Source organism: Kogia breviceps, chromosome 4 (genome assembly GCF_026419965.1).
Source record: "Kogia breviceps isolate mKogBre1 chromosome 4, mKogBre1 haplotype 1, whole genome shotgun sequence".
Taxonomy (NCBI): Eukaryota; Metazoa; Chordata; class Mammalia; order Artiodactyla; family Physeteridae; genus Kogia; species Kogia breviceps.
In genome coordinates, this window is record NC_081313.1 from 104,525,890 (window position 1) to 104,536,808 (window position 10,919).

The following is a 10,919-nucleotide window of genomic DNA, read 5'->3' on the forward strand; positions in this document are numbered from 1 at the left end:
AGTTGAACTTTTGATGATGAATAAAGTAACAAAATTTTAGGTTGACCATTATCTGTGTTTATCATAATAAAACAGAGTATGTTTTATTGTGGCCCTAAACCACTCTGTTCGTGTCAATACCAAATGATTAGGCTATTAATATGAAAGTTCTAAGGTAATGCTGTAAAGTATGATAAATATTTAATGAAAATATCAAGTGACCTTTCTTTTTTTTTTTTTTTCCTCCCGTTGCGGAGCACAGGCTCCAGACGCGCAGGGTCAGCAGCCATGGCTCACGGGCCTAGCCGCTCCGCGGCATGTGGGACCCTCCCGGACCGGGGCACGAACCCGTGTCCCCTGCATCAGCAGGCGGACTCTCAACCACTGTGCCACCAGGGAAGGGAAGGGAAGGGAAGCCCTAGGGAAGCCCTCAAGTGACCTTTCTTAAAGTCCTCTATCTAAATGACAGGGAAGGAATATTGTTAGTTTCCATGTAGATAAACGGCCCTTAATTAATGATAAATAATAAACACACGTCGTGATGAAACGTTCAATTATGCTGACACCACAGTTTTTTGGTCTAGGGCTCTTCCTTGGATCCCAAAGAGCAATAACTTTGCTTATTACTGAATTCAAAAGAAATAAAATTCTCCTACTGTGTGCCTATCAGGCTTTTTCGTAGTGCCAGAAAACTATATAACCACAAGCAAATCTGCAGTTCTATATAATTTTAGCAGCCTTTCCAAAATGCACAGTTAGGAACAGAGTGATAGCTTTACTTCTGTTGGGTAATTCTTGATTAGGTCCAGGCTCAGTACCACCTTCTCTTAATAAAAATAACAACCTAACATTTATTAAATGCCTCCTGCATGCCAGGTACAATGCTAAGCTCTTTTTGCAAATTAGCTAATTCAAATTTTACAATAGCCTTATGAAACAGTAATTACCCCATTTTCCAGATAGAAAACTGAAGTTTGGAAAATCAAGTACTTAAATCCCATGCCAGATGAATTGGACTCAATCTTAAGACTCTAAACCCCATGCTCTTTCTAACTCACTGTACTGCAATCCCTCCCATCTTTAATCTCCTTCCATCAGGGAGTAAAGGAATTGAGCTAATGGGTGTAGACATCCTAAAATAAGTGGGGTGATTAAAATCCCTACCAAAAGTGGGGAGTTAGATATGACACCAAAAGCCTAAGTTACAAAAGAAATAATAAATTGGACCTCATCAAAAGTAAATACCAAAGACACCATCAAGAAAGTGAAAAACAATCCACAGAATGAAAGAAAATATTTGCAAATCATGTACCTGGTAAAAGTCTAGTATTGGAATACATAAAGAGTTTCTTACAACTCAATAATAAAAAGACAACTCATTTTTTAATGGGCAAAAGATTTGACTAGCTTTTTCTCCAAAGAAGATATATAAACGGCCAACAAGAGGCAATATGGTGATCAACATTATTAGTCACTAGGAAAATACAAATTAAAACCACAATATGGGGCTTCCCTGGTGGTGCAGTGGTTGAGAATCTGCCTGCTAATGCAGGGGACACGGGTTCGGGCCCTGGTCTGGGAGGATCCCATATGCTGCGTAGCAACTGGGCCCGTGAGCCGCAGCTGCTGAGCCTGTGCGTCTGGAGCCTGTGCTCTGCAACAAGAGAGGCCGCGACAGTGAGAGGCCTGCGCACCCCGATGAGGAATGGCCCCCGCTTGCCGCAACTAGAGAAAGCCCTCGCACAGAAACAAAGACCCAACACAGCCAAAAATAAATAAATTAATTAACAAACTCCTACCCCCAACATCTAAAAAAAAAACCCCACGATGTGATACTACTTCACATCTAGTAGAATGACTATACTCAAAAAAGAAAATAACAAGTGTTGGTGAGCATGTTTGAGGAACTGGAACCCTCATACATTATTGGGAGTGTAAAATGGTACAACCACTTTGGAAAACAGTTTGGCAGTTCCTCTAAAAGTTAAACATAAAATTACCATATGATCCAGCAATTCCACTCCTAAGTATATACCCAAGATAACTGAAAACATGTGTCCAGGCCAAAACTTGTACATGGATATTCATAATAGCTAAAAAGGGGAAATAACGCAAATGTCCATCTATTGATGAAGAAAATGTGGGATATCCACAGAATGGAATATTATTTGGTCATAAAAAGGGATGAAGTACTGTTACATGCCATGACATGGATGAAAGAAGCTAGTCACAAAAGACCACATCATTCCATTTATACAAAATGTCCAGAAGAAGCAAATCTATGGAGATAGAAAAGGTTAGGGTTTCCCAAGGGCTAGGGAGAAGGGAAAATGGGGATTGACTCCTAATGGTTACAGGTTTCATTTTGTACTGATGAAAATGTTCTGGAATTAATGGTGACAGTTGCACAACTCTGTTTAGTGATACTAAAACCACTGAATTATATAGACTTCAAAAGAGTGAACTTTATGGTATATGAATTATATGTCAATTAAGCTGTTATTTTGTAAAATGCTAGTGAGAGATCATAAGAAATCATTTCTTTTTTTTGAAAGTTCATATTCTGTAAGTACAAAGTGTGTAAATAAGTTTTCCATGACTGATAAATATGCCTTCCTGACTTTCAAAAGGATTGGCATGTTTTTATTGAACCAGATCTTCTAGATCAATATTTTCTTTATTTGCCATTTAACTTTTAAAAAATGCTTCCCTTTTACCCTTTCACTGGAACTGTGTAGGGTTAGGATAGGGATGTAGGAGTACTGTAGGAAAGGGAGTTGCGTCAGAGGTCCCCAAGACCACCCCACACTCAGAGATTCACAAAAAGACTCACAGAACTCAGCGTATGGCTGTACACATGGCTAAGATTTATTACAGTGACATAGTAAGTTGGGCCAAAAGGGAAAAAGATGCAGGTGGAGTCAGGAATCCATGTACAGGCTTCCTCGCGCTCTCTCCCTCCCATGGAGGGTCACAGGGAATGCACTTCTCCCCCCAGCAACCAAAATGTAGCAACCTGTATATGATGTGCCCAGAGAAGCCCATTAGAGACTCAGGACCCAAGGTTTTTATTGGCAACTGGTCATGTAGGCATCCTCTGCCTAGTATCAGTACATACTCCAAATTTAAACTCCCAGAAAAAAAGCAGATGATGGGTATAAATCATATTATTTGCATAGTCTAGGCTGATGGAGCCACTTTTATCAGTTGGGGAACAGTGGGAACACCCCAGAATCCAAGTTCCAAAATGCCAGCTAAGAGGCAACCTTGCCAACAGGTCTTTCTTAGAAGACCAGTCTCAGGCCTGCTGTGTTACCTCTTCTGTGCACAGGGGTGGAAAATGAAGATCTCAGAGTCACCATCCAGTCACCATCTGTTCTCTTTCCCTCAAGAACAGATCCTCGAGGAAAAGAGGAAGAGGACTAAGAGATTCTGGAATAGACTCAGCAGGGTTTCAGAGCCAGGGGGACACTGTAAGGTTTGGTTCTCAAGTCAGAAGTCTGCTGACACCCACAAACCTGGCCAGAGGACTGATTCAATAGTCTTAGGGCCAATTAGGCCTACTCACTTTGAAGTGGTCCCAAGAGTTTCTAGCTTAAGTCCATCTATTACCACCATTATGGCCTTCTACTCTCCAGCCCTCCAAGTAAACCCTTGTTCCTTTCCTGGCATCAGCACATCTTCTGGAGGAGCAGTAGAAAGAAGGATAGCTGAATTACAAATTCTTTGACTCTTACCTTTTGGCCCTGGTATTCAAGGAAGAATCCTCCCAGATGAACAGATGCTGAAATCGTTATCACCAAGAACAGAGTTTATGACACACCCTTGAAATATTTATCAGCCCAGCTGTTGTTGTTGGGTTTTTTTTTGGAGTGTAGTGGCTTTACACTGCTGTGTCAGTTTCTACTGTACAGCAAAGGGAATCAGCCATACATATATATATATCCCCTCTTTTTTGGATTTCCTTCCATTTCAGTCACCACAGAGCACCAAGTAGATTTCCCTGTGCTCTACCGTAGGTTCTTATTAGTTATCTATTTTATACACAGTAGTGTATATATGTCAATCCCCATCTCCCAATTCATCCCACTACCCCCTTTCCCCCTTGGTATCCATACATTTGTTCTCTATGTCTGTGTCTCTATTTCTGCTTTGCAAATAAGATCATCTATACTATTTTTCTAGATTCCACATATATGCATTAATATATGATAATTGTTTTTCTCTTTCTGACTTACTTCACTCTATATGACACTCTCCAGGTCCATCCACATCTCTGCAAATGATACAATTTCATTCCTTTTACGGCTGAGTAATATTCCACTGTATATATGTGCCACATCTTCTTTATCCATTACTCTGTTGATGAATATTTAGGTTGCTTCCGTGTCCTGTCAGCCCAGCTCTTCTCATTAGCCCAGATGTGATGGCCAAAGATGTAACCTTGAGAAATAAACCCTCAGCAGGAGGACTCTAATTTATTTGCAGGACTTTTTTTTCCTGCAAATACTAAGAATTACCTTTTATCTCATGGAAGCATGAAAGGATCTGTTGGCTCTCCCAGCTCTTTTTGGAACCAATAACCACCATAAATCAACTAGAATACATTCAAACCAGGAAGTGGAAGGGATTTTTTCCCCAAAACAATAAATTTCTATTACATAAGAATTATTTAACTTTGCCCAGTGAGTTACTAAATATATCATAGTGCACGACTCAAAGTGCACACAAGGAAACAGGTAGCGATTCTGTGGCCACTTGGAAATTCTTAAACATTCTGCCTTCTCTGTCCCCTTTCCCTTTTACACCCCCCGCTCCTTTCCCCTTCCCTGCCTTCGCCCGTCAGCTTCCTCCTCTTTCTACTCCCACTTTTCATCATCCCTACCTCCCCCCAAATTTTAAACTGACTATAATTTCAGAGGATTCAAATAACTTCAAAAAATTTGTTTTCTTTTACAATTTTCTCTACCCAAATGTAAACATATTATCTCACTAATTATTTCTAGTAAAAATGCCTGTATATTTGCATATACATGTACCTGCATCTTCCACGTTAATAGTTTGATTTAAAAATTATCTTCAGTCAATACCAAAGTTCATGAAAATCAATAAATTCTTTTTGCTAAATTGTACCTTTAGCCCTATGAGAAAATATATAGTAAATTCTTTTTTAGCAGCAGCCTTTCAAAATCTTCAGAGTTCTGCCTTAACTATCAGGCAACCACATGGGGAGACCTTAGTTTCCCAGAATCAGACTTGGCAGTCCCAATGATTGGCTTGGCTGCCATGGAGGAAACATTCCTGGCAGAGATCACCCAGGGAGAGATGCTCCATCTAACTCTCTACGTCTAATCTTCACAAAGAGCCAAATTATCTTGAATCCAAATAAGTCACCTTGGAAACAAGACACAACAGATGAACCATTAGCAGGCTAAACCTGCCTCCAAGATAATAATTACCTCCCATTTAATTTGCTTGCCGTTTAGGTAGGGTTTGCTAAGACTGAATTAGAAGTTCTCTCTGAAAAGCTGAAAAAATTGATTCCTCCAAAAAATTAAAAAGTTAATTTGATATCAAAAATCATCAATAGACTCTAGAATGCAGAAGGTAACCATCCTATGCAGGTCAGGCCTTCTCTGACCATCCTGCCTACTTAAAAGCGATAATCTAGAGCATGCTCAGAGGGGAATATCTGAGAACACATGGGGACACTCAGATCTATGCGGCTTGTGAAAGAACTAGGGATATTAGCCTGCAGAAGCAAAGCTCAGAGGCCAGGTGGAGAGAGTGGGGCATGAGGGTCAATTCAGATATTTATATGTTTGGTACGTGGTAGAGCAAGTTTGTGCAGCCTGAAGGGCTAAAATGGAACAAATGTATGGGAAGAGATGACAGTCCAATCATTGCAAAAGAGAGCTCTGAGCAACCAGAATTGTCCAGGCATGAACTGGGCTGCTTTGAACAGTAATGAGTTCCTTGTTCCCAGAGGTTTTCAAGTCTTTGATAGTTTCATTCAACATTCTGCATTCCTTTTATAAAATAATTACTCTGAAAGCTCAACATAAGCTACACACAGGTGAATGAAATAGCCAGGGTTCCTGCTCTCATCCCACTTAGATTCTGGTGGGGTGATTGGGTCAGAAGTGTAGAGGGGACTCAAACATACATCTAGAAAAGAAGTTTTTCCTAATCTCAAGATACTGATTCTATGAAGTAAAACCCATGGTTTCTTTTCTACATTTGAAGAGCCCCAAATATGTTTTTATTCTTACCAAGAATGAGCCAGCCAGATTAATAACCCTTAGCTATGAAACAGCTTAAGGTTAGCATAAAGAATATTTAGGATACTGTTGGGATAAAGCCATTAGAGTTATAACTGTGGGTCTCCAAAGTACATTAATGAAGGAGCCTCAAGTCCATTTTCCTAAAGTGAGCTATTTAGAATCATCTTGGTTACTGTTCTCATAATAGAGTTATATATCTTTCGTGGTTAGAAAATAGTTTTCCTTTGGAAAAATGGAATAACAGTATTTTGTAATTAGGAAAGAAACCCAGGCTGGTATATATTGAAGAGAAGGATTTTTTTTTAATGGTTAACATTTAGTCTCAGAATTAAATTCCATAATAAACAAAGGTGGTTAAGTACAATCTATTCTTGCCTATTAATTTTAATTATTGAAGTTCATTTCTAATTACTTACCTAATCAGCACATTTCAAGATATGATTACTTTATCTTGATCTGTATTTGACAACTATGATCTTAGAGTTGGATCACATGATGTTTTGGAAAAATGACCTGTTGTAGCTAAAAGGCCCCTTTGAGTTTGCCTAGCTTGACAGGATGCAGAGGAGAGAAGCTCTGGGGAAATTCCAGGTTAGATTCACTGAACCTCCCAGCAAGGCTCCAGGCAACAGAGAATTCACAAACATGCCTTCATGGAAAATACACTGGCACTAACAAAAGCTCAGTTCATTTCATTTCACTTTTTTTAAAGCTTTTTTTTTATTGCTAACTAATCCCCCCAAAAATCTATTAGCAAACCATGTATTAATCAATGCTAGAATGCCAGAAGTTTAAAAGAGAAGAAAAAAAAAATGTCAGGGACTGAAAAGTCAAAAGCAGCAGGACAGAGCCTGCTATTCAGTTTCTAGAATGAGAGGGAATGTTTTATGGAAACTTCCAGATTCAGATCTTCTTTACTGGTACTTAAACAGGAAAGTTTACTATCAAATAGAGCGATGATACTTTACTATACAGTTTTCTAAGGGCCTGTCTTGGGTAGACCATATCTACTCAAAATAGTCCAGATATCTCTGCTGCTGGTTAAGCTCAGAAAACTAAATACTGAGGTAACCCACATGACCCCACTGTCATTTGCTGAGGTCAGACACTCTAATCCCAGCAGATGGCACAAATGTGTAAATCGTGGAAGTAAGATAATAAGGACCATTGGGCCAACAGCAAATTGGAAAGTTCCCAGTTCACTGTTAGGCTTTCAGAATTCTGACAAAACACACTGGTTGGTCATATTTAGCTGAGGGTCACTATTTTGTGACTGCTGAACCAGCCATAGGGACAACCAGAGCTAGGTGGGGATCCCAGGGGAGTCAGGTTTCAGGGCCCACCCTGCCCCACTATTGGCCCTCCCCTCCAGCACCTTCAGTAGCATCCTCCCCCCCTTTACATGTATCTGTGGGGCTTCTGCCACCATCCCCACTGGGGGCCAGGGCCATCCCTGTGCCTTCCTGTCAACCTTCCCCAAGTGGAAAGAAGTCTTCTCTCTAAGTATGACAGTTCTTTCGGCCAACTCAGAAAGCCTGGCTTCATAAGCAATGGGCCTACTAGCAACAAACTATGGCTAATTAGTCCAAGGGTTGGCTGAGCTAGGAGGCATTGGTAAATACCATCCCAGGGGCTATGCCAGCCTTCTCAAACGAGGTAATTCTAATCTTCCCGGAGTAGGAGCCCTGCTTCTTGAGAACCCAGTCCAGGATTCTGGGATGGGGGCAACCTCTTTTTTGAGACATAATTTCTCCGGTATTACAGCTCCACAATCCCCTACCAGCAGTTCTGAGTTAGAAAGAGCTCTGGAAACCAAAAAAAACATTTATGACTTTGCTTGCAGAATCTGAATTGAAGTGATAAAAGGCTATAAGCAATATCTATTTATCTCACTTAGTGGGAATATTCACACATTTATCTGAAGAAATATTATTGTGTTGAATTACAAGCTGCGGATATTATATAACATGCAGCTTATGTGTCATATTGCCTTCCTAAAATTCAAAAATCTCTCTGAATTACAAAGTACACCTGTCTTCATGGGTTTTGGATAAAGGCCTGTAGATCTGTAGTGGCTTTAAAATTAGTTCCAGAGTTTTTTTTTTTTTACTATTTTCCTCAGGGGGCTGAAGTATTTATACAGGATGTGTGGCTAAAAGGAGAAGGTCACGTATAGAGATTAGAAGTCCTCATAATTGAGTGGGGAATTTAATGGAAAGAGAGTACCTCTGTAGAGCCAGGAGTTAGGGTAGCGTCTCCCCCAAAGCCCTGGAGAAGACAATGTTTACCCCTCAACAGCGAGTTCCTCATCTCTCCAGACACCTTTGACTGATATTCCCCCAGGAAGGAAACTACATAGAGGGAAACCTCTTCTTGAATTCAGTGCAGAGTTCACTGTAGGATAAGAAGTTCCATCACCATATAAACAAGTTTTAAAAGGATGATTTGATTCCTGAGCTAACCCCAAAAATGTTTGCTCCTAGCATAGCTAAAACAATAGATTTACAATATGGGATAAGCTCAACTTCGGGAGTGAATCTAGGGATCTAAGTTCTTTCAAATTACTGTTTAATATGAGAAAATATATTCTGCATCCCAAATAGTGAAATGCAAAATGCCATTTAGAACACAATGCATTTCTACATCGGATGTTCCCTGTAATATGTAGTGTTTTTCTAATTGTCATCATTTATTGTTCAAGAAATAGTTACTGAGCACTAATCATAGGTACTAGGAATACCTAGAGGGCTCAACAAGAGACAATGAACCAGTCCTTCACACAGTTTAGACACTAGGGGGAGAGACAGCAGGAAAAAATATGCAATACGGACTAAAGTAAACTCATTTTTTTTTTTAAATTGAAGTTTGGCTGATTTACAATATTGTGCCAATCTCTGCTGTACGGCAAAGTGACTCAGCTATACACATGCATACATTCTTTTTTTAATATTCTTTTCCATTATGGTTTATCCCAGGAGATTGGATATAGTTCCCTGTGCTATATAGTAGGACCTTGTTGTTTATCAATTCTAAATGTAATAGTTTTCATCTACCAACCCCAGACTCCCAGTCCATCCCTCTCCCTCCCCACATCCCCCTCTGGCAACCAGAAGTCTGATCTCTATGTCTGTGATTCTGTTTCTGTTTTGTAAATAGGTTCATTTGTGCCATATTTTAAATGCTATATATAAGTAATATCATATGGTGTTTGTCTTTCTCTTTCTGACTTACTTCAGTTAGTATGATCATCTCTAGTTGCATCCATGTTGCTGCAGGTGGCATTATTTCATTCTTTTTTATGGCTGAGTAGTATTCCATTGTATACATGTACCAAATCTACTTTATCCATTCATCTTTCGATGGACATTTAGGTTGTTTCCATGTTTTGGCTATTGTAAATAGTGCTGCTATGAACATAGGGGGTGCATGTATCTTTTTGAATTACAGTTTTGTCCAGGTATATGACCAGGAGTGGGATTGCTGGAGCATATATGATAATTCTATTTTTAGTTTTCTGAGGAACCTCCATACTCTTTTCCACAGTGGCTGCACCACTTTACATTCCCATCAGCAGTGCAAGAGGGTTCCCTTTTCTCCACACCCTCTCTAGCGTTTATTGTTTGTAGACTCTTTGATGATGGCCATTCTGTCTGGTGTGAGGTGGTACCTCACTGTAGTTTTGATTTGCATTTCTCTAATGATTAGAGATGTTGAGCATCTCTTCATGTGCCTACTGACCATCTGTATGCCTTCTTTGGAGAAATGTCTATTAAGGTCTTCTGCCCATTTTTTGATGGGGTTGTTTCTGTTGTTGTTGTTAAGTTGTATGAGCTGTTGTATATTTTGGAGATCAAGCTCTTGTCAGTTGGATCATATGCAAATATTTTCTCCCATTCCATAAGTTGTCTTTTCATTTTTTTTTTTTTATGGTTTCCTTTGCAGTGCAAAAACTTGTAAGTCTGACTAGGTCCCATTTGTTTATTTTTGTTTTTATTTCTATTGCCTTGGGAGACTGACCTAAGAAAACCTTGGTACAATTTACGTCAGAGAATGTTTTGCCTATTCTCTCTTCTAGAAGTAAACTCATCTTAATGTAAAATTAATATTCAATAAAGTTACATTTCTCTTGTAACTTTATACATCAAAACATTTGCATGATGAGTTTTATCTTATTTAAAAGCAGCTTCATATTTCCTGATATCAAGTTTGACACACCAAAAGATTCACATTGAATGACTCAAAAGTCTCCAAACATTCGCAAAGGTCAGGGAGGCTTTTTAAATATAATATCATCCCCCAGGTTTTGCTAATAAGGAAGTGGCTATCTGGAAGGGAACAACTTACGAAATTGGTGGAATAACAGCATTATTTTTCCAAAACTCAGAGACGCTAAACAATATTTGAATCTTAAAACAATAGCGCTGAACTTGTCATTTAAAAAAAAAACATCCACTACTCTGCCAGAAGAGGATGGAATGCTAATGTCCGATTGCGGCAGTCCACATTTTTAGAAAGCTTGTCACGACGTTCCACATATCATACTTTGGAAAACAATAGTCTCGTGCTACTGAAATGCCGAGGTAAAATTTTCTGACTGGAAATCAAAAACCAATAGCAACCTTCCCTGAAATCGGGAAATTTCAAGATTCCACAGTC